Below are 21,913 nucleotides of genomic sequence, written 5' to 3'. Positions count from 1 at the left end.
CTCTTCGGGGGGGTTTAAACTAATTTGTCAGGGGAATGGGAAAACGAGCTGTAGTCCAGATGCCAGTGTTGACAGTAATGAGGCGTTGAGGAGGGTATCAAGGTCACAGGAGTGTACCGGCACGCAGAAAGGTGGGTTGAAGTGTGTCTACTTCAATGCAAGGAGCATCCGGAATAAGGTAGGTGAACTTGGAGTGTGGATTGGTACTTGGGACTACGGTGTTGTGGCCATTACGGAGACATGGTTAGAACAGGGACAGCAATGGTTGTTGGAGGTTTTGGGGTATAAATGTTTCAGTTAGAGTAGGGAAGGTGGTAAAAGAGGTGGAGGAGTAGCATTGTTAATCAAGGATAGTTTAACGGCTGCAGAAAGGCAGTTCGAGAGGGATCTGCCTACTGAGGTAATATGGGCCGAAGTTAGAAATAGGAAAGGAGCGGTCACGTTGTTAGGAGTTTTCTATAGGCCCCAAATAGTAATAGAGATGTGGAGGACGAAATTGCAAACCAGATTATGGATAGGTGTGGAGGTCTCAGGGTAGTTGTCATGGGTGACTTTAACTTTCCAAGTATTGATTGGAACCTCTATATGTCGAACAGTTCGGATGGGGCAGTATTTGTACAGTGTGTGCAGGAGAGTTTCCTGACACAATATGTGAATAGGCCGACAAGAGGTGGGGCCACATTGGATTTGGTACTGGGTAATGAAACGGGCCAAGTGTTAGATTTGTTTGTGGGAGAGCACTTTGGAGATAGTGACCACAATTCGGTGTCTTTCACTATTGCAGTGGAGAGGGATAGGGCCAAACGGCAGGGCAAGGTTTATAAGTGGGGGAGGGGTAATTATGATGCGATTAGACAAAAATTAGGGAGCATAAGATGGGAACAGAAACTGTCAGGGAAAGGCACAAATGAAAAGTGGAGCTTGTTCAAGGAACAAATACTTTGTGTCCTTGATAGGTATGTCCCTGTCAGGCAGGGAGGAAATGGCCGTGTGAGGGAACCATGGTTCACAAAAGAGGTTGAATGTCTTGTCAAGAGGAAAAAGGAAGAGTATGTAAGGATGAGAAAACAAGGTTCAGTTGGGTCGCTTGAGGGTTACAAGGTAGCAAGGAATGAGCTAAAAAAAAAGGGCTTAGGAGAGCTAGGAGGGGGCACGAGAAGTCCTTGGTGGGTCGGATCAAGGAAAACCCCAAGGCTTTTTATTCTTATGTGAGAAATAAAAGAATGACCAGGGTGAGGTTAGGGCCAGTCAAGGACAGTAGTGGGAACTTGTACATGGAGTCAGAAGAGATAGGAGAGGTGTTGAATTAATATTTTGCTTCAGTGTTGACCGAGGAGAGGGGCTATGTTTTTGAGGATGAGAGTGTGATACAGGTGGGTAGGCTGGAGGAGGTAGATATTCTGAGGGAAGATGTATTAGCAATTTTGAAAAACCTGAGGGTCGACAAGTCCCCTGGGCCAGATGGGATATATCCTAGGATTCTTTGGGATGCAAGGGATGAGATTGCAGAGCCTTTGGCTTTGATCTTTGGGTCCTCACTGTCCACGGGGATAGTGCCAGAGGACTGGAGAGTGGCGAATGTTGTTCCTCTGTTCAAGAAAGGGAATAGGAATGACCCTAGTAATTATAGGCCGGTTAGTCTTACTTCGGTGGTCGGTAAGTTTATGGAAAGGGTCCTGAGGGATAGGATTAATGACCATTTGGAAAGATGCAGCTTAATCCGGGACAGTCAGCACGGATTCGTGAAGGGTAAGTCTTGCCTCACAAATTTGAGTGAATTCTTTGAGGAGGTAACTAAGTGTGTAGATAAAGGTAGAGCAGTTGATGTCGTATAAATGGATTTCAGTAAGGCGTTTGATAAGGTTCCCCATGGTCGGCTCATGAAGAAAGTAAGGAAGTGTGCGATAGAGGGAAACTTGGCCGATTGGATAAGTAACTGGCTGTCACATAGATAGGGTGGTGGTGGATGGAAAATTTTCAGACTGGAGACCAGTTACCAGCGGTGTACCACAGGGATCAGTGCTGGGTCCTCTGCTATTTGTGATTTTTATCAATGACTTGGAAGAGGGGGTTGAAGGGTGGGTCAGTAAATTTGCTGATGACAACAACATTGGTGGAGTAGTGGATGAGGTGGAGGACTGTTGTAGGCTGCAAAGAGACATTGATAGGATGCAGATCTGGGCCGAGAAATGGCAGATGGAGTTTAACCCTGATAAGTGCGAGGTGATTCATTTTGGTAGGACAAATTTGAATACGTATTACAGGGTCAACGGCAGGGTTGTGGAGGAATGTGGAGGAACAGAGAGATCTTGGGGTTCATATCCACAGATCTCTGAAGGTTTCCACTCAAGTGGATAGAGCCGTGAAGAAGGCCTATAGTGTGTTAGTGTTTATTAACAGGGGGCTTGAGTTTAAGAGCCATGGGGTTATGCTGCAGCTGTACAGAACCCTGGCGAGACCACATTTGGAGTATTATGTGCAGTTCTGGTCACCTCATTATAAGAAGGATGTGGAAGCATTGGAAAGGGTGCAAAGGAGATTTACCAGGATGCTGCCTGGATTGGAGGATAGGTCTTATGAGGAAAAGTTGAGGGAGCTAGGGCTTTTCTCATTGGAGCGAAGGAGGATTAGAGGAACTTAATAGAGGTTTATAAGATAATGAGGGGGATAGATAGAGTGGACGTTCAGAGACTATTTCCTCGGGTGGATTTAGCTGTTACAAGGGGGCATAAGGTTCAGGGTGGGAGATACAGGAGGGATGTCCGAGGTCGGTTCTTTACTCAGAGAGTGGTTAGGGTGTGGAATGGACTGCCTGCTGTGATAGTGGAGTCGGACACTTTAGGAACTTTCAAGCGGTTATTGGATAGGCACATGGAGCAGACCAGAATGACAGGGAGTGGAATAGCTTAATCTTGGTTTCGGACAAAGCTTGGCACAACATCGAGGGCCGAAGGGCCTGTTCTGTGCTGTACTATTCCATGTTCTATGATTCGCAGAATCACAGAATAATACAGTGCAGACAAGGCCCTTCGGCCCATCGAGTCTGCACCGCCGAATGAAAGGCGCCTGATCTGCCAAACCTATTCCCATTGGCCAGCACTTGGTCCATAGCCTCGAATGCTAAGATGTGCCAAGTGCTCATCCAGGTACTTTTCAAAGGATGTGAGGCAACCCGCCTCTACCACCCTCCCAGGCAGCGTGTTCCAGACCCGCCTCTACCCCCCCTCCCAGGCAGCGCGTTCCAGACCCGCCTCTACCCCCCTCCAAGGCAGCGCGTTCCAGACCCGCCTCTACCCCCCCTCCCAGGCAGCGCGTTCCAGACCGTCACCTCTCTCTCTGGATAAAACATTTTTCCTCAAATCCCCCCCTGAACCTCCTGCCCCTCACCTTGAACTCATGTCCCCTAGTAACCAAGATTAAAAATAAAATCTGAGGACAGCACGGTGGTGCAGTGGTTAGCACTGCTGCATCACGGCGCCGAGGTCCCAGGTTCGATCCCGGCTCTGGGTCACTGTCCGTGTGGAGTTTGCACATTCGCCCCGTGTTTGCGTGGGTTTCGCCCCCACAACCCAAAGATGTGCGGGGTAGGAGGATTGGCCGTGCTAAATTGCCCCTTAATTGGAAAAAATGAATTGGGTATTCTAAAATCTTTAAAAAAACTAAATAAGTAAATAATATCTGAATGGTAAATGATTGACCTTTGGGAACTGATCCACTTGCCAGAGAACATGGTTTATTTCCCCTTTCCCATCCAAAACCTCCCGGCAGCACGGTAGCACAGTGGTTAGCACAATTGCTTCACAGCTCCAGGGTCCCAGGTTCGATTCCCAGCTTGGGTCACTGTCTGTGCGGAGTCCGCACGTTCTCGCCGTGTGTGCGTGGGTTTCCTCCGGGTGCTCCGGTTTCCTCCCACAGTCCAAAGATGTGCAGGTTAGGTGGATTGGCCATGCTAAATTGCCCTTAGTGTCCAAAATTGCACTTAGTGTTGGGTGGGGTTACTGGGTTATGGGGATAGGGTGGAGGTGTTGACCTTGGGTGGGGTGCTCTTTCCAAGAGCCGGTGCAGACTCGATGGGCCGAATGGCCTCCTTCTGCACTGTAACTTCTATAACTTCCCTGCTTTTCTACTATACGGGGGCTGCTGCCCCTCACAATGAAACACACATAGACCACTGACTCCTCGAGGCAACAGAAATCACATGGAGAAAGGATGCAGGTCAACCACAATATCATTGAATGAAGGAACAGGTTCAAGGGGCTGAATGGCCTCCTCCTGTTCCTCTCCCCATACTCACACTTCCATTAAAGATTCCAGGGACTTTTTGGCTTATTCTTTCCACCTCATTTCTCTAGTTCAGTGAGTTCTGTACTTGGGCTCCTGGACCTGAAAGGATTTGCTGGAACAGAGATCCAAACCAAGGGACCAGGGACTGTCACCGTCCACAGAAAATACAATCAGGAACAGCCTCATTAGCCAGTGGAAGTGCGGAACTTATTCCACAGGGAGAAGTTGAGGTTTATAGTACAAATCCATTTAGGGGAAGTTAGACATTGGACGAGGGAGACAGATGTCTAAAGTTGTGTTGATAGGGTTCGATCCACGTTGCTACTGTCCCTTTCATTCCGTGAGCTTTAACCTTTCTCACAAGTCTGTCGTGTGGCACTGTATCGAATGCCTTCTGAAAGTCCATGTACACCAGTTCAACAGCATTGCCATCATCGACCCTTTCTGTTACCTCCTCAAAACCCACCAGCAAGTTAGTTGAACAAGATTTTCCATTTAGAAACCCATGCTGGCTTTTCTTAATTAACTCATATTTGTAAATCTGTCCCGAATTACTATTTCAAGAGGTTTCCCGCCAAAAGTTAAACTGGCTGGTTATAGATGCTCAGCTTATCTTTACACCTGTTTTTGAACAAAGGTGTAAACATAGAATCATAAAATCTATAGTGCAGAAGGAGGCCATTCGGCCCATCGGGCCTGCACCGGCCCTTGGAAAGAGCACCCCACTTAAGCCCACGCCTCCACCCTATCCCCGTAACCCCACCTAACCCTTTTTATGGACACTAAGGGCAATTTATCATGGCCAATCCCCCTACCCTGCACATCTTTGGACTTGTGGGAGGAAACCGGAGCACCCGGAGGAAACCCACGCAGACACGGGGAGAACGTGCAGACACCGCACAGACAGTGACCCAAGCCGGGAATCGAACCTGGGACCCTGGAGCTGTGAAGCAACAGTGCTAACCACAGTGCTACCGTGCTGCCCATAATGCTTGCGATTCTCCAATCTTCTGGCACCAGTCCGAAGTCTAAGGAAGACTGAAACATTATGGCCAGTGCTCCGGAAATTTCCATTCTCACTTCGCTCCGTATCCAATGGTGTATCTCATTTGATCCTGGTGTCAACTACAGATAACCTATCCAATCCCACCTCCTTTTCCATTTCAAACCCATCTTGTGCCTGAATTACTTTCTCTTTCACCATGGTCTGGATTGCACCACCTTCCTTGGTGACGATAAATGCAAAGTATTAATTTAATACCTCTGCTTCAATATGTAAATCCTCCTTTTGATCCCTGATGAGTTGTACTCCTTTTCCCACCATTTTACTATTTATATGCCTAGAGACGACTTTGGGATTCCCTTTTACGTTAGCTTCCAGTCTCTTCCTCAAGAAACTAAGGAAATTTGGCAAATCCTCATTGACTCTTATCAACTTTTACAGATGCACCATAGAAAGCATCCTATCTGGCTGCATCACAGCCTGGTATGGCAACTGCTCGGCCCAAGACCGCAAGAAACTACAGAGAGTCGTGAACACCGCCCAGACCATCACACGAACCTGCCTCCCATCCATTGACTCCATCTACACCTCCCGCTGCCTAGGGAAAGCAGGCAGTATAATCAAAGCGCCCTCCCACCCGGCTTACTCACTCTTCCAACTTCTTCCATCGGGCAGGAGATACAAAAGTCTGAGAACACGCACGAACAGGCTCAAAAACAGCTTCTTCCCAACTGTCACCAGACTCCTAAACGACCGTCTTATGGACTGTCCTGATCTCTTCACGCATCTTCTCTACTGATAGTACCACACTCCGTATTCTCCACCTGATGCCCGTGTCTATGTATTTACATTGTATAGCCTATGTTTTTTCATGTATGGAACAATCTGGACTGTACGCAGAACAATACTTTTCTGTAACTCATTACACAAGATAATAAATCAAATCCAACCAATCAATCAATCTTCATCCTCCCTCTTTGCTTCTCCTATTTGCTTCTCCACCTCTCCTCTCAACCTTATATTCAGCTTGGTTTCCAAACGTATTTTCTACCTGATACCTGTCATAAGCACACTTTTTCCGATTTATCTTAACTTCTATCTCCATTGCCATCTAATGAGCTCTGGATTTGTTGACCACCTTTTCCTTTCGAGGGAATATACCTGGACTGTGCCAGAATTATCTCCTCTCTGGAGGCAGCCAGTTGATCAGCTGCCACTTTCCTGCCAACCTTTCATTCCGATTGGTTCAGCCCAGATACATTCTTACTCCATTGAAGTTGGCTTTCCCCTGTTAATTCTTCTTACTCTGGATTGGTCTTTGTCCTTGTCCATAGTCTGCCTAATCCTTATGATAGTGTTCGTTGTCCCCTAAATGTTCTCCCACTGAGGCTTGATCTACTCTGCCCACTTCATTTCTAAGAACCAGGTCCAGCAGTGCCTCCTTCCAAATTGGACTGGAAACGCTGCTGAAGAAAATGTTCCTGAACACACTGTAGGGACTCTTGCCCCTCTCTGCCTTTTACACGACTATTACCCACGCTATGTTTGGATAATTAAAGTCCCCCATTATAAGTTCTCTATAATTTTTGCTCCTCTTTGTAATTTCCCTGAAAATTTGTTCCTTTACATCCTTCCCACCAGTGAGAACTTCATGTTAATGGATTTCAATAAATGGTCATATAATTCTCCATTCCCGACCCCCCCCTTCCCCCGACACATGACTCCCCCTCCCTCACCGAATATTCAAACCTCACTGGCGTGATGAGGTTTACTCCAGGTTTTGAAAGATGAGATTCAGACGAGGGATTCCCCTCCCTCCCCCGGCAGCGCAGAGGTATGTATAGCACCCAGCATTGCCAACCTATGCCGAGGGGCAGTGCCAGGGCAGTGTTGGGGTGGGCCCACGTGGGAGCCCACTGGCGGCGTGAGTGGGCAGTGAGGGGGGGCTCGCCGGCGATACTTCTGCGATGGTGGGGGTGACCCCGGTGATTGTCCACGGCAGCCCCCGATAACTCTGTGGTTTTCAGTCTGAGCCCCACACTCTGAAAATAGATGGGACGTTTTCACCTTCTCACTTTCTCCCTTACCCGACTCTGCCTATTAACCTACTACCACCGAACTGTTACAGTGCAGAAGGAAACCAGTCAGCCCATCGTGTCTGCACCAGCTCACCAAGCAAGTATCGTGACTTAGTGTCGTTCTCCTATCTTTCCCTGCCCCCCTGCACATTGTTTCTGTTCAAATAATCGTCTAATGCCGTCTTGAATGCCTCGATTGAACCTGCCTTCACCACACTTCCAGGCCGTGCATTCCAGACCCCTTCCACTCACTGTGTGGTAAAGTTATTTCTCACATCACATTTACTTCTTTCCCAAATCACTTTAAATCTGCGCCCTCTCGTTCTCGATCCTTTTCCGAGCAGGAACAGTTTCTCCCCGTCCATTCTGTCCAGCCCCCTCATGATTTTGAACACCTCGATCAAATCTCCTCTCGGCCTTCTTTTCTCCAATGGGAACAGTCCCAACCTCTCCAATCCATCCTCATCACTGAAGTTTCTCATCCCTGGAACCAGTCTTGTGAACCTCTCCTGCTCTCTCTCCAATGCCTTCACATCCCTCCCATAGCGTAGCCCCCAGAACTGTGCGCAATATTCCAGCTGAGGTCTAACTAGTGTCTTGTATAAGTTCAGAATAACCTCCTTGCTCTTGTACTCTCTGCCCCTATTAATAAAGCTCAGAATACTATCTGCTTTATTAACTGCTCTCTCCACCTGTTCTGCTACCTTCAATGATCTATACACATCGACACCCGGGTCCGTCTGCTTCTGCACCCCTTTAAGAATATTACCCCTTATATTGTCCCTCCATTTTCCTCCGATCGAAATGTATCATCTCACACTTCTCCACATTGAACTTCATCTGTTACCTCTCTGCCCACCCCATCAACTTGTTTCTGTCTTTTTGCAGTTACGCACTGTCCTCCTCACAGCTTACAATACTTCCAGCTTTTGTGTCATCCGCAAACTTTGAAATTGACCCCTGCACACCAAGATCTAGATTATTTAAGAATGAATTTACAGGATTTTGTCCCATTAATACATATCAGGAGAAGCAAGCGTCCCAGTACTAATCCTTGGGGAAGATTACCACAAACCTTCTTCCCATCCTAACATATCCATTATTCCCTACTCTGGCACCATCTATCTCTCCCAGCGTTTAATGCACTTCAGCATTCCACTTTAATATTTTCCATGGCTCCCACACCCCTGCTGAGGTAGTTTGAACCCTCCCCAACAGCATTAGCAAAACGCCTCGCACGGAACTCCATCATGTCTCTGGTCAGATGCAATCCGTCCCGCTTATACAGGCCCCATCTCCCCCAGAGCCAGCCCCAGTGCCCCCAGGTATCTGTACCCTTCCACCTGCCCCATCTTTCCAGACATTCATTTATCTGTCTGATCCTCACTTTCACATGACGTTGGGAGTAATCTGTAGATTCCTACTTTTGAGGTCCTGCTTGCTAATTTTCTAGCTGGCTCCCTGAATTCCGACTGGAGGATCCCGTTTCTCTTGCGACCTCGCTCATTGGTAGCAGTGTGGACCACAACGCCTGGCCATCCACCTCCCCTGCCTCAGGGAGCTCTGCAGCCACTCAGTGGCATCCTCAATGCTGGCACCAGGGAGGCAACACAGCAACCGGGATTCACATCTCCAACCACGGGAACACCAATGTGTTCCTGTAATTATCGACTAACCGATCACCATTACTCTTCTGGACTTTCCTGGTGGTCATCAATTCTGTCTCTCCCTTCAAACGCTGAAGCTGTGTTGTGACCACGTCTATAAAGGTGCTGTCCACAAAACTCTCAGCCTCACAATGACGCCTGGAGCTCCCACATTGCACAGAATGTAACTATCCAGGTTGGACCCTGCCATTCCTTTATTTCGTAATTAAGCTTGCTATTGTTAAAAAAAACAATAGACGAATCGACCCTGCTAGTACTGATAAATCCTACTCATATTTAACACTCACTACTCACTTTCCTCAAAAAAATAAACGACATAGGTAATTCTTATATCCCTGGGGCAGTAAATTTAAAAATCAGATCAGTTGGAACAAATGGATAGTTTCAATGCTGCAAATTCCATGTGAGGCTGAAGATTGAGCAGTGGCTCCTAGACTCATAGGGTGGGATTCTCCCCTACCCTGTGGGGTGGGCGGTCCCGGCGCCGAGGAATAGCACGAACTACTCCGGCGGGACCTGCCGAAAACGGGCGGCCGCTCGGCCCATCGCGGGCCGGAGAATCGCCGGGGGGGGGGCGCTGCCAATGGCCCCCGACCGACGTGGCGCGATTCCCGCCCCCGCCAAAACCCCAGCGGCGGAGGATACGACAGCCGGCGGGGGCGGGATTCACGCCGCCCCCCGGCGATTCTCCGGCCCGGTGGGGGGGGGGGTCGGAGAATCCCGCCCATAGAGTCCATAGACTCCCGGTAGTGCAGAAAGAGGCCATTCGGCCCATTGAGTCTGCTCCGACCCTCCGGAAGAGCTCCCTACCTCGGCCCATTCTCCCACCCAACCTGCACAGCCCTGGACACTAAGGGCCAATTTTATCACAGCCAATCCACCTACCCTGCACATCTTTGGACTGTGGGAGGAAACCGGAGCACCCGGAGGAAACCCACGCAGACACGGGGAGGATGTGCAGATTCCGCACAGACAGTGACCCAAGCCGGGAATCGAACCTGGGACCCTGGAGCTGTGAGGCAGCAGTGCTAACCACTGTGCCACCGTTCTTTGATCAATTCCCTCCCTCTGCGTTTCCTCAGAATGGCTTGGTGGTAGCCCCTTGGTCCACGTTTTGCTGAGTGACCTTTTAACCCATGATGAACATCAAAATTCCCAATAATCCAAAGCAGAAAATTGATTGTTCAGCGACTGAGGTGGAATTCAATCTGAATATAAGGGAAACGTAACGAGGCAGAATAAACGTGGATGGTGTCTGATAGGGTGGGGTGAAGAGGAGTGGAAGGAGGTTTGTGGGGAACATGAACCCCAGCATGGACCAAGTGGGGCCGAGTGGCCTATTTCCATGCTGTAAATTCTATATAACCCTCGGCGACATTTTCTTCCCGTTAGAGCAGTCTTTAATCAGCTAACCGAGTGCTCTCTCGCCTTGTTGCTCTGAGTCTCGCAGACGGCTGGTCGATTGAGCTGACCTTTGATCAGTCCTGCTGGGAAAACAGGGGTCCCTGCCGTTTCAAATCTGTCCTTACAAATTGCTAAAAGGACCCTCGGCGATGAAAAGGGCAGCCTGCCTGTGACCCGGAGCTCAGGCGTCCTTGCCTCCGATGCCAGGAGGTTGTGTTTCAGGCCTCACTCCGGGGTCCTGAGGTCAGCGTGTGAGCTGACACTCCATTGCCATCCAGCAGCCATCGTTGGGATGAGATGCAAATGATCCGACAATCTGAGGAATTGACCCCTGTATTTTGGCCAATATTTATCCCTCAGCATTAATCTAAAGAACAGATTGTCTGGTCAAATATCACGGTGCTGTTTCTGGGAGCTTGCTCTGCGCAATTATGCATTTTCTGATTCTTCTAATGCTCCAACAGCGACCACAGGCGAGATCTTCCGCTGTTAAAACATAGAACATACAGTGCAGAAGGAGGCCATTCAGCCCATCGAGTCTGCACCCACATTAAGCCCTCACTTCCACCGTCTCCCCATAATCCAATAACCCCTCCTAACCTTTTTTTTGGTCACTCAGGGCAATTTATCATGGCCAATCCACCTAACCTGCACATCTTTGGACTGTGGGAGGAAACCGGAGCACCCGGAGGAAACCCACGCACACACGGGGAGAACGTGCAGACTCCGTCCAGACAGTGACCCAGCTGGGAATCGAACCTGGGACCCTGGAGCTGTGAAACCACAGTGCTAATCACTTGTGCTGCCGTGCGGAGGATCCCAGCGGAGGATTATCTGGCCCCGCCAACGGTGCACCCCCCCCACAGGAATCCCAGCGGCATGGGGTGTATTCAACGGGAAATCCCATTGACTGCAGAGGGACCAGAACATTCCGGCACCGGCCAACGCCAGGCCTCCTCCCACCGCCGAGAAACACGACACGGGGGAGGCCAGGGAATCTCGCCCTTCATTTCAAAAAGTATTAGACTGGCTATGTGTGCTTTGGGATGCCCTGCGGTGGTGAAAGGCGCTACATCAATTCAATCACTCTTCCAATGTAGGCCAGAAAATGCTTAGAATTGACAGCTAGTGGTAATTCCAGGTTCATGTCCAAATTACTGACCAACTTTTTCCCTCCGGGACCTGGCACCCGCTGGATCCCCACCCACTACCCCCAACCTGACCCCCCCCCCCCCCCCCCCCCCCCGGTTGCCTCATTCACCCCTGCGTCACTCACCCTCCCTCCAGCGAATCTCACCGCAGCCGCCGCCCCAGCTGGATCCGTCCTCTCACTGGTTCCACTCAGGGGTGACGAAGACGAGGACAACACGCTCCCGGAGTCGCAGGTGACCAAGTCGGCGCCCACACCACCACCAGGACTGAGGCCATCGCAGAGGAGGGTCAAGGCCCCCGACAGACTTAACTTGTAATGTTTCCACCACCCCTGCTGGACTCTTTTTTAACAGGGGGTGAATATGGTAGTCACCACTAGTAGTATATTACATGTATTATGGCACTGCCCGTATAGTAGAGGTACAAGGGTAAATCCCTGCCTGCTGGCTCCGCCCAGTAGGCGGCATATAAAAGTGTGTGCTCTCCTGAGCTGCAGCCATTCTGGTTCCAGCTAAAGGAGGCACAACATCTTTGCTCAATAAAGCTTCGATTATTCCACTACTCTCGTCTTTGTGGTAATTGACGGTGCATCACTCTGCAATCCCAGCTTTCCCGTCTCAGTTTCAAGAGGTGTATTTGAATTAAATTATGTACATTCCTCTCTTTCCGGCGGAGGGGGGGGGGGGGGCGCGCGGGGGGGAGATCCAAGGATTCTCGGAGAAAAGGAGAGCGAGGGGGGGGGATTTGATCGAGGTGGGACAGGTTTAGATTAGTTAGACAAAGAAAAGGCTTTGGCTAAAAGGTGCAGTGGGGGATGTGAGGGCTGGCATGGACTCGATGGGTGGAATGACCTCATTCTGTGCTGCGGTTGCTCTGTGACCCGGTGGGCCCCAGTTCCTCACCCGAGCAGCAATCGGTCATCCAGCAGCCACGAAGCCGGTGTGCACAGGCTGGGGGGTTGTGAGCCCCTCATTGTCTGATTCTGCCTGAGAGACGTCAGCACATTCCAACAGGCGAGGATGGCGCTGGGGCCCAGTGCCCCACGTAATAGCACTGGGCCACAGGTCCTTCAGGGGTCTAGGGTCTGACAGAGGTCGCAGGTCAGTCAGGCGCAGCGGGTGGATCCAGTGGTACATTGCCCAATAAAACCCTATGGCGAGTGGGGGATGGGCAAGGGGAGGGCGGGTGGGGGTGGGGGAGGGGGGGGGGGATGTGGAAGATGAAGTGAGTATGGAAACTGGGAGGGGCTGCAGAAAGGTGGGCACAGTCACTTGGCAGTGAAAACTGACTGAACTCAATCGACTGATCGGGAAGTTATGGTGACTGAGTGTGAACGACATCAATAACAATTAAATACCACTTGCATTTTCAATAACATCTTTCCTGGCCATCCGATGGAGCACTTGTTGAAATCTAACTGTAACTGGGGCTGGTTTAGCACAGTGGGCTAAATAGCTGGCTTGCAATGCACAACAAGGCCAGCAGTGTGGGTTCAATTCCCGTACCGGCCTCCCCGAACAGGCGCCGGAATGAGGTGACTAGGGGCTTTTCACAGTAACTTCATTGAAGCCTACTTGTGACAATAAGCGATTATTATTATTATGTGGCACCCAACAAGCTCCCTCCTGAAAGAACGCGAGGAGAGCGGCGGGGACACAGTGAAATAGCGCGAGGAGAGCGGCGAAGACACAGGATAAAAGTGCGCAAGGAAAGCGGAGGAGACACAGTGAAATAGCGCGAGGAGAGTGGTGGGGACACAGGATAAAATAGCGCGAGGAGAGCAGCGGGGACACAGGATAAAAGAGTGTGAGGAGAGCGGCGGAGACACAGGATAAAAGTGCGCGAGGAGAGCGGCGGAGACACAGTGAAATAGCGTGAGGAGAGTGGTGGGGACACAGGATAAAAGAGCGCGAGGAGAGCGGCGGGGACACAGGATAAAAGAGTGCAAGGAGAGCGGCGGCGACACAGTGAAATAGCACGAGGAGAGCGGTGGAGACACAGTGAAAGAGTGCGAGGAGAGCGGCGAAGACACAATGAAAGAGCGCGAGGAGAGCGGCGGGGACACAATGAAAGAGCACGAGGAGAGCAGCGGGAACACGGAGTAAAAGAGCACGAGGAGAGCGGCGGGGACAAGTGAAATAGCGCGAGGAGAGCGGTGGAGACACAGTGAAAGAGTGCGAGGAGAGCGTCGAAGACACAGTGAAAGAGTGCGAGGAGAGCGATGGGGACACAATGAAAGAGCGCGAGGAGAGCGGCGGGGACACAATGAAAGAGCGTGAGGAGAGCGGCGGGGACTCAGTGAAAGAGTGCGAGGAGAGCGGCGGAGACACAGAGTAAAAGAGCGTGAGGAGAGCGGCGGGGACACAGGATAAAAGAGCGCGAGGAGAGCGGCGGAGACACAGTGAAATAGCGCAAGGAGAGCGGTGGAGACACAGTGAAAGAGCACAAGGAGAGCAGCGGGAACACGGAGTAAAAGAGCGCGAGGAGAGCGGCGGGGACACAGTGAAATAGCGCGAGGAGAGCGGTGGAGACACAGTGAAAGAGTGCGAGGAGAGCGGTGGAGACACAGTGAAAGAGTGTGAGGAGAGCGGCGGGGACACAGGATAAAAGAGCGTGAGGAGAGCGGCGGGGACACAGTGAAATAGCGTGAGGAGAGCGGTGGAGACACAGTGAAAGAGCGCGTGGAGAGCGGTGGAGACACGGAGTAAAAGAGCGTGAGGAGAGCGGCAGAGACACAGTGAAATAGCGTGAGGAGAGCGGTGGAGACACAGTGAAAGAGCGCGAGGAGAGCAGCGGGAACACGGAGTAAAAGAGCGTGAGGAGAGCGGCGGGGACACAGGATAAAAGAGCGCGAGGAGAGCGGCGGAGACACAGTGAAATAGCGCAAGGAGAGCGGTGGAGACACAGTGAAAGAGCACGAGGAGAGCAGCGGGAACACGGAGTAAAAGAGCGTGAGGAGAGCGGCGGGGACACAGTGAAATAGCGCGAGGAGAGCGGTGGAGACACAGTGAAAGAGTGCGAGGAGAGCGGCGGGGACACAGCTGCCGGAGAAGCGGCCTTCAGATTTTCCGCGGGAGCAGTGGCCAGGGGTCTGTCGGGAAGGTAAGTTTACCTCTTTAAACCTTTAAAAACTTACCTGATTGGCTGGTAAGGAAAGTGCTCCAATTAGCAGTAGCTGGTAGAAATTTAACTCTTCGTGTGTTGGTAAGTATTGTGATTGGTCAGTAAAATCTTTACACCTTTCACTTATTCATTATTTAATGTCATATTTGTAATCAGTTAAGGTAAAGTGTAAAAATAGCAGGAGATCCCAGACCCATGTTATGCTCCTCGTGCTCAATGTGGGAGTTCAGGGAAGCGGCCGATGCCCCTGACTCCTTCATGTGTGGGAAGTGTGTCCAGCTGCAGCTACTGTTAGACCGCATGACGGCTCTGGAGCTGCGGATGGACTCACTTTGGAGCATCCGCGATGCTGAGGAGGTCGTGGATAGCGCGTTCAGTGAGTTGGTCACACCGCAGATTAGGATTGGTGAGGGAGACAGGGAATGGGTGACCAAAAGGCAGAGAAAGAGCAAGAAGGCAGTGCAGGTGTCCCCTGCGGTCATCTCCCTCCAAAACAGGTATACCGTTTTGGATACTGTTGGGGGAGATGACTCACCAGGGGAAGGCAGTAATAGCCAGGCTCATGGCACCATGGCTGGCTCTGCTGCACAGAAGGGCGGGAAAAAGACTGGCAGTGCTATAGTCATAGGGGATTCAATCGTAAGGGGAGTAGACAGACGTTTCTGTGGTCGAAAACGAGACTCCAGAAGGGTATGTTGCCTCCCGGGTGCACGGGTCAGGGATATCTCAGATCAGCTGCAGGCCATACTGAAGGGGGATGGTGAACAGCCAGTTGTCATGGTGCATATAGGCACCAACGATATAGGTAAAAAACAGGATGAGGTACTACAATCAGAATTTAGGGAGTTAGGAGATAAGTTAAAAAGTAGGACCTCAAAGGTAGTAATCTCAGGATCGCTATCAGTGCCACGAGACAGTCAGAGTAGAAATTCAAGAATAGTCAGAATGAATACGTGGCTTGAGGGATGGTGCAGGAGGGAGGGGTTCAGATTTTTGGGACATTGGAACCGGTTCTGGGGGTGATGGGACCATTACAAATCGGATGGTCTACACCTGGGCAGGACTGGAACCAATGTCCTAGGAGTGCTTTTGCTAACACTGTTGGGGAGGTTTTAAACGAATGTGACAGGGGGATGAGAACCAGATTAGGAAGTTAGAGGTCAGTAAAGAGGCAGCAACTAAAGCCAGTAAGGTACTAGATAATAAACTCAATGTGACTAACGGGAAGAGTAAATAGGGAAGAGATGATGAACGCAAAGGGACAGGTGGTCTGAGGTGCATTTGTTTTAATGCGAGAAGTGTAGCAGGTAAGGCAGATGAACTTAGGGCTTGGATTAGTACCTGGGAATATGATGTTATTGGTATTACTGAGATTTGGTTGAGGGAAGGGCAAGACTGGCAACTAAATATCCCAGGGTATAGATGCTTCAGGAGGGATAGAGAGGGAGGTAAAAGGGGTGGAGGAGTTGCATTACTGGTCAGTGATGATATCACAACTATGATTAAGGAGGGCACGATGGAGGATTCGAGCACTGAGGCAATATGGGTGGAGCTAAGAAATAGGAAGGGTGCACTAACATTGTTGGGACTTTACTACAGGCCTCCCAAAAGCGAGCGTGAAGTAGAGTTACAAATATGTAGACAGATTATAGAAAGATGTAGGAGCAATAGGGTGGTGGTGATGGGAGATTTTAACTTCCCCAACATTGAATGGGACTCATGTAGTGTTGGAGGCGTAGATGGAGCGGAATTTGTAAGGAGCATCCAGGAGAGTTTTTTAGAGCAGTCTGTAAATAGTCCAACTCAGGAAGGGGCCATACTGGACCTGGTATTGGGGAATGATCCCGGCCATGTGGTTGAAGTTTCAGTCGGTGATTACTTTAGGAATAGCGATCACAATTCCGTAAGTTTTAGAATACTCATGGACAAAGGAGAGAGTGGTCCTAAAGGAAGAGTGCTAAATTGGGAAAAGGCCAAGTATAACAAAATTCGGCAGGAGCTAGGGAATGTGGATTGGGAGCAGCTCTTTAAGGGTAAATCCACATTTGAAATGTGAGAGTCTTTTAAGGAAAGGTTGATTAGAGTGCAGGACAGACATGTCCCTGTGAAAATGAGGATGAGGGATAGAAATGGCAAGATTAGGGAACCATGGATGACGGGTGGAATTGTGAGACTAGCTAAGATGAAAAAGGAAGCATACATAAGATCTAGGCGACTTAAATCTGATGAAGCTTTGGAGGAATATCGGGAAAGTAGGACAAATCTCAAACGCACAATAAAGAGGGCTAAAAGGGGTCATGAAATATCTTTGGTTAACAGGGTTATTGCTCCTTGTATACGAATAAAAGCCTTTTATTCGTAAATAAGGAGCAAGAGGGTAACTAGAGAAAGGATTGGCCTACGCAAAGACAAAAGAGGGAATTTATGCGTGGAGTCAGAGGAAATAGGTGAGATTCCTAATGGGTACTTTGCATCGGTATTCACCAAGGAGAGGGGCATGACGGATGTTGAGGCTAGGGATGGATGTTTAAATACTCTAGGTCAAGTTGGCATTAGGAAGGGGGACGTTTTGGGTATTCTAAAAGACATTAAGGGAACAAGTCCCCAGGTCCGGATGGGATCTATCCCAGGTTACTGAGGGAAGCGAGGGATGAAATAGCTGGGGCCTTAACAGATATCTTTGCAGCATCCTTGAGCACGGGTGAGGTCCCGGAGGATTGGAGAATTGCTAATGTTGTCCCTTTGTTTAAGAAGGGTAGCAGGGATAATCCAGGGAATTATAGACCTGTGAGCTTGACGTCAGTGGTAGGCAAACTGTTGGAGAAGATACTGAGGGATAGGATCTATTCACATTTGGAAGAAAATAGACTTATCAGTGATAGGCAACATGGTTTTGTGCAGGGAAGGTCATGTCTTACAAACCTAATAGAATTCTTTGAGGAAGTGACAAAGTTAATTGATGAGGGAAGGGCTGTAGATGTCATATACATGGACTTCAGTAAGGCGTTTGATAAAGTTTCCCATGGCAGGTTGATGGAAAAAGTGAAGTCGTATGGGGTTCAGGGTGTACTAGCTAAATGGATAAAGAACTGGCTGGGCAATAGGAGACAGAGAATATTGGTGGAAGGGAGTGTCTCAAAATGGGGAAAGGTGACTAGTGGTGTTCCACAGGGATCCGTGCTCGGACCACTGTTGTTTGTGATTTACATAAATGATCTGGACGAAGGTATAGGTGGTCTGATTAGCAAGTTTGCAGATGATACTAAGATTGGTGGAGTTGCAGATAGCGAGGAGGACTGTCAGAGAATACAGCAAAATATAGATAGATTGGAGAGTTGGGCAGAGAAATGGCAGATGGAGTTCAATCCAGGCAAATGCGAGGTGATGCATTTTGGAAGATCTAATTCAAGAGCGGACGATATGGTCAATGGAAGAGTCCTGGGGAAAATTGATGTACAGAGAGATCTGGGAGTTCAGATCCATTGTACCCTGAAGGTGGCAATGCAGGTCGATAGAGTGGTCAAGAAGGCATACTGCATGCTTGCCTTCATCGGACGTAGTATTGAGTACAAGAGTCGGCAGGTCATGTTACAGTTGTATAGGACTTTGGTTCGGCCACATTTGGAATACTGCGTGCAGTTCTGGTCGCCACATTACCAGAAGGATGTGGATGTTTTAGAGAGGGTGCAGAGGAGGTTCACTAGGATGTTACCTGGTATGGAGGGTGCTAGCTATGAAGAAAGGTTGAGTAGATTAGGATTGTTTTCGTTGGAAAGACGGAGGTTGAGGGGGGACCTGATTGAGGTCTACAAAATTATGAGAGGTATGGACAGGGTGGATAGCAACAAGCTTTCTCCAAGAGTGGGGGTGTCAATTACAAGGGGGTCACGATTTCAAGGTGAGAGGGGGAAAGTTTAAGGGAGATGTGCGTGGAAAGTGTTTTATGCAGAGGGTGGTGGGTGCCTGGAACGCTTTGCCAGCGGAGGTGGTAGAGGCGGGCACGATAGCATAATTTAAGATGCACCTAGACAGATATATGAACGGGCGGGGAACAGAGGGAAGTAGATCCTTGGAAAATAGGTGACAGGTTTAGATAAAGGATCTGGATTGGCGCAGGCTGGGAGGGCCGAAGGGCCTGTTCCTGTGCTGTAATTTTCTTTGTTCTTTGTACAAACTGCACTGTGATAAATGAATAGATTTGTTTTGCTAGCGATATTGGTTAAGCTTCAATATTGTGCTGAACAGGGGGAAGAGCTCCCCTGGTTTTCCAGATTATGAGTCTTTCCCATCCTCCTGAAAATGCCACAAGGGCCTCAGTTAAAGGTGTCATCCTCTAGCAGTGCAGCCCCCCATCAGCAGGACACTGGACAGTCATCCTATATCACATGCTCAGCACTGTGGAGTGGGCCTTGAACACATGACCTTCTGGGTCAGAGGTCAGAGCCCTAGCAACATAGCCAGAGCTGCTGTCTTCTCTCCTAAATACACTGACTATCACAGGGATACATAGAAACATAGAAAACAGGAGCGGGGGAGGCCATTCGGCCCTTCGAGCCTGCTCCACCATTCATTCTGATCATGGCTGATCATCCAACTCAATAACCTAATCCCACTTCCCCCCACATCCTTTGATCGCTTTAGCCCCAAGAGCTATATCTAACTGCTGGAAAACGTACAGGTCACGATTCTCCGTTTCAGGATTAAGTGTTGACGCTGGGACCGAATCGCATGGGCTCTAGGCCCCGGACGCGGCGCCGCCCTCGAAGCGATTCAAGACATCCTAATGGACTAGCACAGGCACCGCGTGAAACTACTTCAATTCCTGCTGGGGTGTGACTCATCGGGATTGTCAGTGGGGAGCCCGACAACCAGGAGCTGCCTATCGGCACTCCCCTCCCCACGCACCCTCACCCCAGCCTACAGGATAGCACTGGTTGCACTGGAGCACGCCCATCCCATAAATGGGTCGGCTAGGGTCAGAGGGTAATGAGGGGGGGTGGCCTGGAGAGCACCCATATGACCTGTGACCCTAAGTTCACATTGGGCAGCTATCGGCGTGCACAGCCGCATGGCTGCCTTACGGGCTGTGGCAATGGTGGTCCATGCCGATACCCCTGACCCGACAGCCCACCACCTGGCCGCCTCTTGTTCCCGCTCCCACCCCCCCCTCCCTAGCTCTGGCAGAAGCCCCCCAGCAAGCGGCACAACTGTCAGCACACTAAAAAAAATATATTTTTTATTGTCACAAGTAGGCTTACATTAACACTGCAATGAGGTTCCCGTGAAAATCCCCTCGTCGCCACACCCCGGCGCCTGCTCGGGTACACAAAGGGAGAATCCAGAATGTCCAAATTATAACAAGCACGTCTTTCGGGACTTGCGGGAGGAAACCGGAGCACCCGGAGGAAACGTGCAGACTCCGCACAGACAGTGACCCAAGCCGGGAATCAAACCCGGGACCTTGGCTATGGCAATGTTGGACACTTTTTGTACCCCCCCCCCTCTCTCGCTCAGCAGCCATGGCGCCTGTTCCCCAATTTTAAACACCACAAGTGAACCTCGCCATCGGTAATTCTTCCTGGCGGAGACGGAGCTTCGCGGAGGACCCGTCGGTGATATATACCAATGACGTTTACTGTACAATGTGCATGCCCATGCCGCAGTGCGGCATGGAGTACATGCCAATGTTGAGGCACCAGAGCATGGCATTCCATTGAGCGCCCAGCGCCAGCCTCGATTTTCAACTGACACGCAATTCTCTGCCCAATCGCCTTTCGCAATACCGGTGTTGCTGAAGAATGGAGAACCCGGCCACAATGTTTTGGCCTCAACTACTGTCTGTCGTAGCAAACTCCACAGGCCGAGCACTCTCTGGGTGAAGAAATGTCTCCTCATCTGTCTCCTAAATGGTCTACCGCGTATCCTCAGACTGTGACCCCTGGTTCTGGACACACCCACCATCGGGAACATCCTTCCTGCATCTACTCTGTCCAGTCCTGTTGGAATTTCATAGGTTTCTATGAGATCCCCCCTCATTCTACTGAACTCCAGCGAATACAATCCGAACCGACTCAATCTCTCCTCGTACATCAGTCCCGCCACCCCAGGAATAAGTCTGGTAAACCATCTCTGCACTCCCTCTAGAGCAAGAACATCCTTCCCCAGAGAAGGAGGTCAAAACTGCACACAATACTCCAGGTGTGGCCTCACCAAGACCCTGTATAATTGAAGCAAGACATCCCGGCTCCTGTACTCGAATCCTCTCGCAATGAAGACCAACATACCATTTGCCTTTTTTACTGCCTGCTGCACCTGTATACTTACCTTCAGTGACTGGTGCACGAGGAAACCCGGGACTCGTTGCATATTCCCCTCTCTCAATGTATAGCCTCTCAGATAATTTTCTGCCTTTCTGTTTTTGGTACCAAAGTGGATAACCTTATATTTATCAAAATTATACTGCATCTACCACTCATTTACCACTCACTCAACTTATCCAAATCACACTGAAGGATCTCTGCATCCTCCTCACAGCTCACCCTCCCACCCTGAAGAATTCCAGTAGATTTGTCAAGCATGATTTCCCTTTCGGAATTCCTGCTGATCCTACATGACCCTGCTATTGTTTCCAACTGTTCTGCAATTAAAGCTTTTGGAATAGATTCTAGCATTTTTCCCACTACTGATGTCAGTCTTACTGGTCTGTAATTCCCAGTTTTCTCTCTACCTCCCTTTTTAATAGTGGAGTTACATTAGCTACCCGCCAATCTGCAAGAATTGTTTCAGAGTCTATAAAATCCTGGAAGATGACCACCGATGTATCCATTATTTCGAGAGGCACTTCCTTAAGTACTCTGGGATGTAGATTATCAGGCCCTGGGGATTTATTGGCCTTCAATCCCATCCCTGTTTCTGACTATAAGGGACCTACATTTGTCTTCACTAATCTTTTTCACTTCGCATATCCTCAAAAGCTTTTACAGTCAGTGTTTATGTCCTCCGCAAGCTTCCTCTCGTACTCTATTTTCCCCTTAATCAATCCCTTCAATCTTTTTTACTGCTTCCAATCCTCAAGTCTGTTGTTTTTTCTGGCCAATGTGTATGCCTATTCCTTGGATTGAATACTATCTCTAATTTCTCTTGTAAGCCATGGTTTGACCACCTTTCCCTTTTTTTTGCGCCAGACAGGAATGAACAATTGT

Source organism: Scyliorhinus torazame, chromosome 9, assembly GCF_047496885.1.
Source record: "Scyliorhinus torazame isolate Kashiwa2021f chromosome 9, sScyTor2.1, whole genome shotgun sequence".
In the NCBI taxonomy this organism is placed as follows: Eukaryota; Metazoa; Chordata; class Chondrichthyes; order Carcharhiniformes; family Scyliorhinidae; genus Scyliorhinus; species Scyliorhinus torazame.
The sequence above is the reverse complement of the archived record's forward strand: the minus strand, read 5'-3'. Positions refer to the sequence as shown.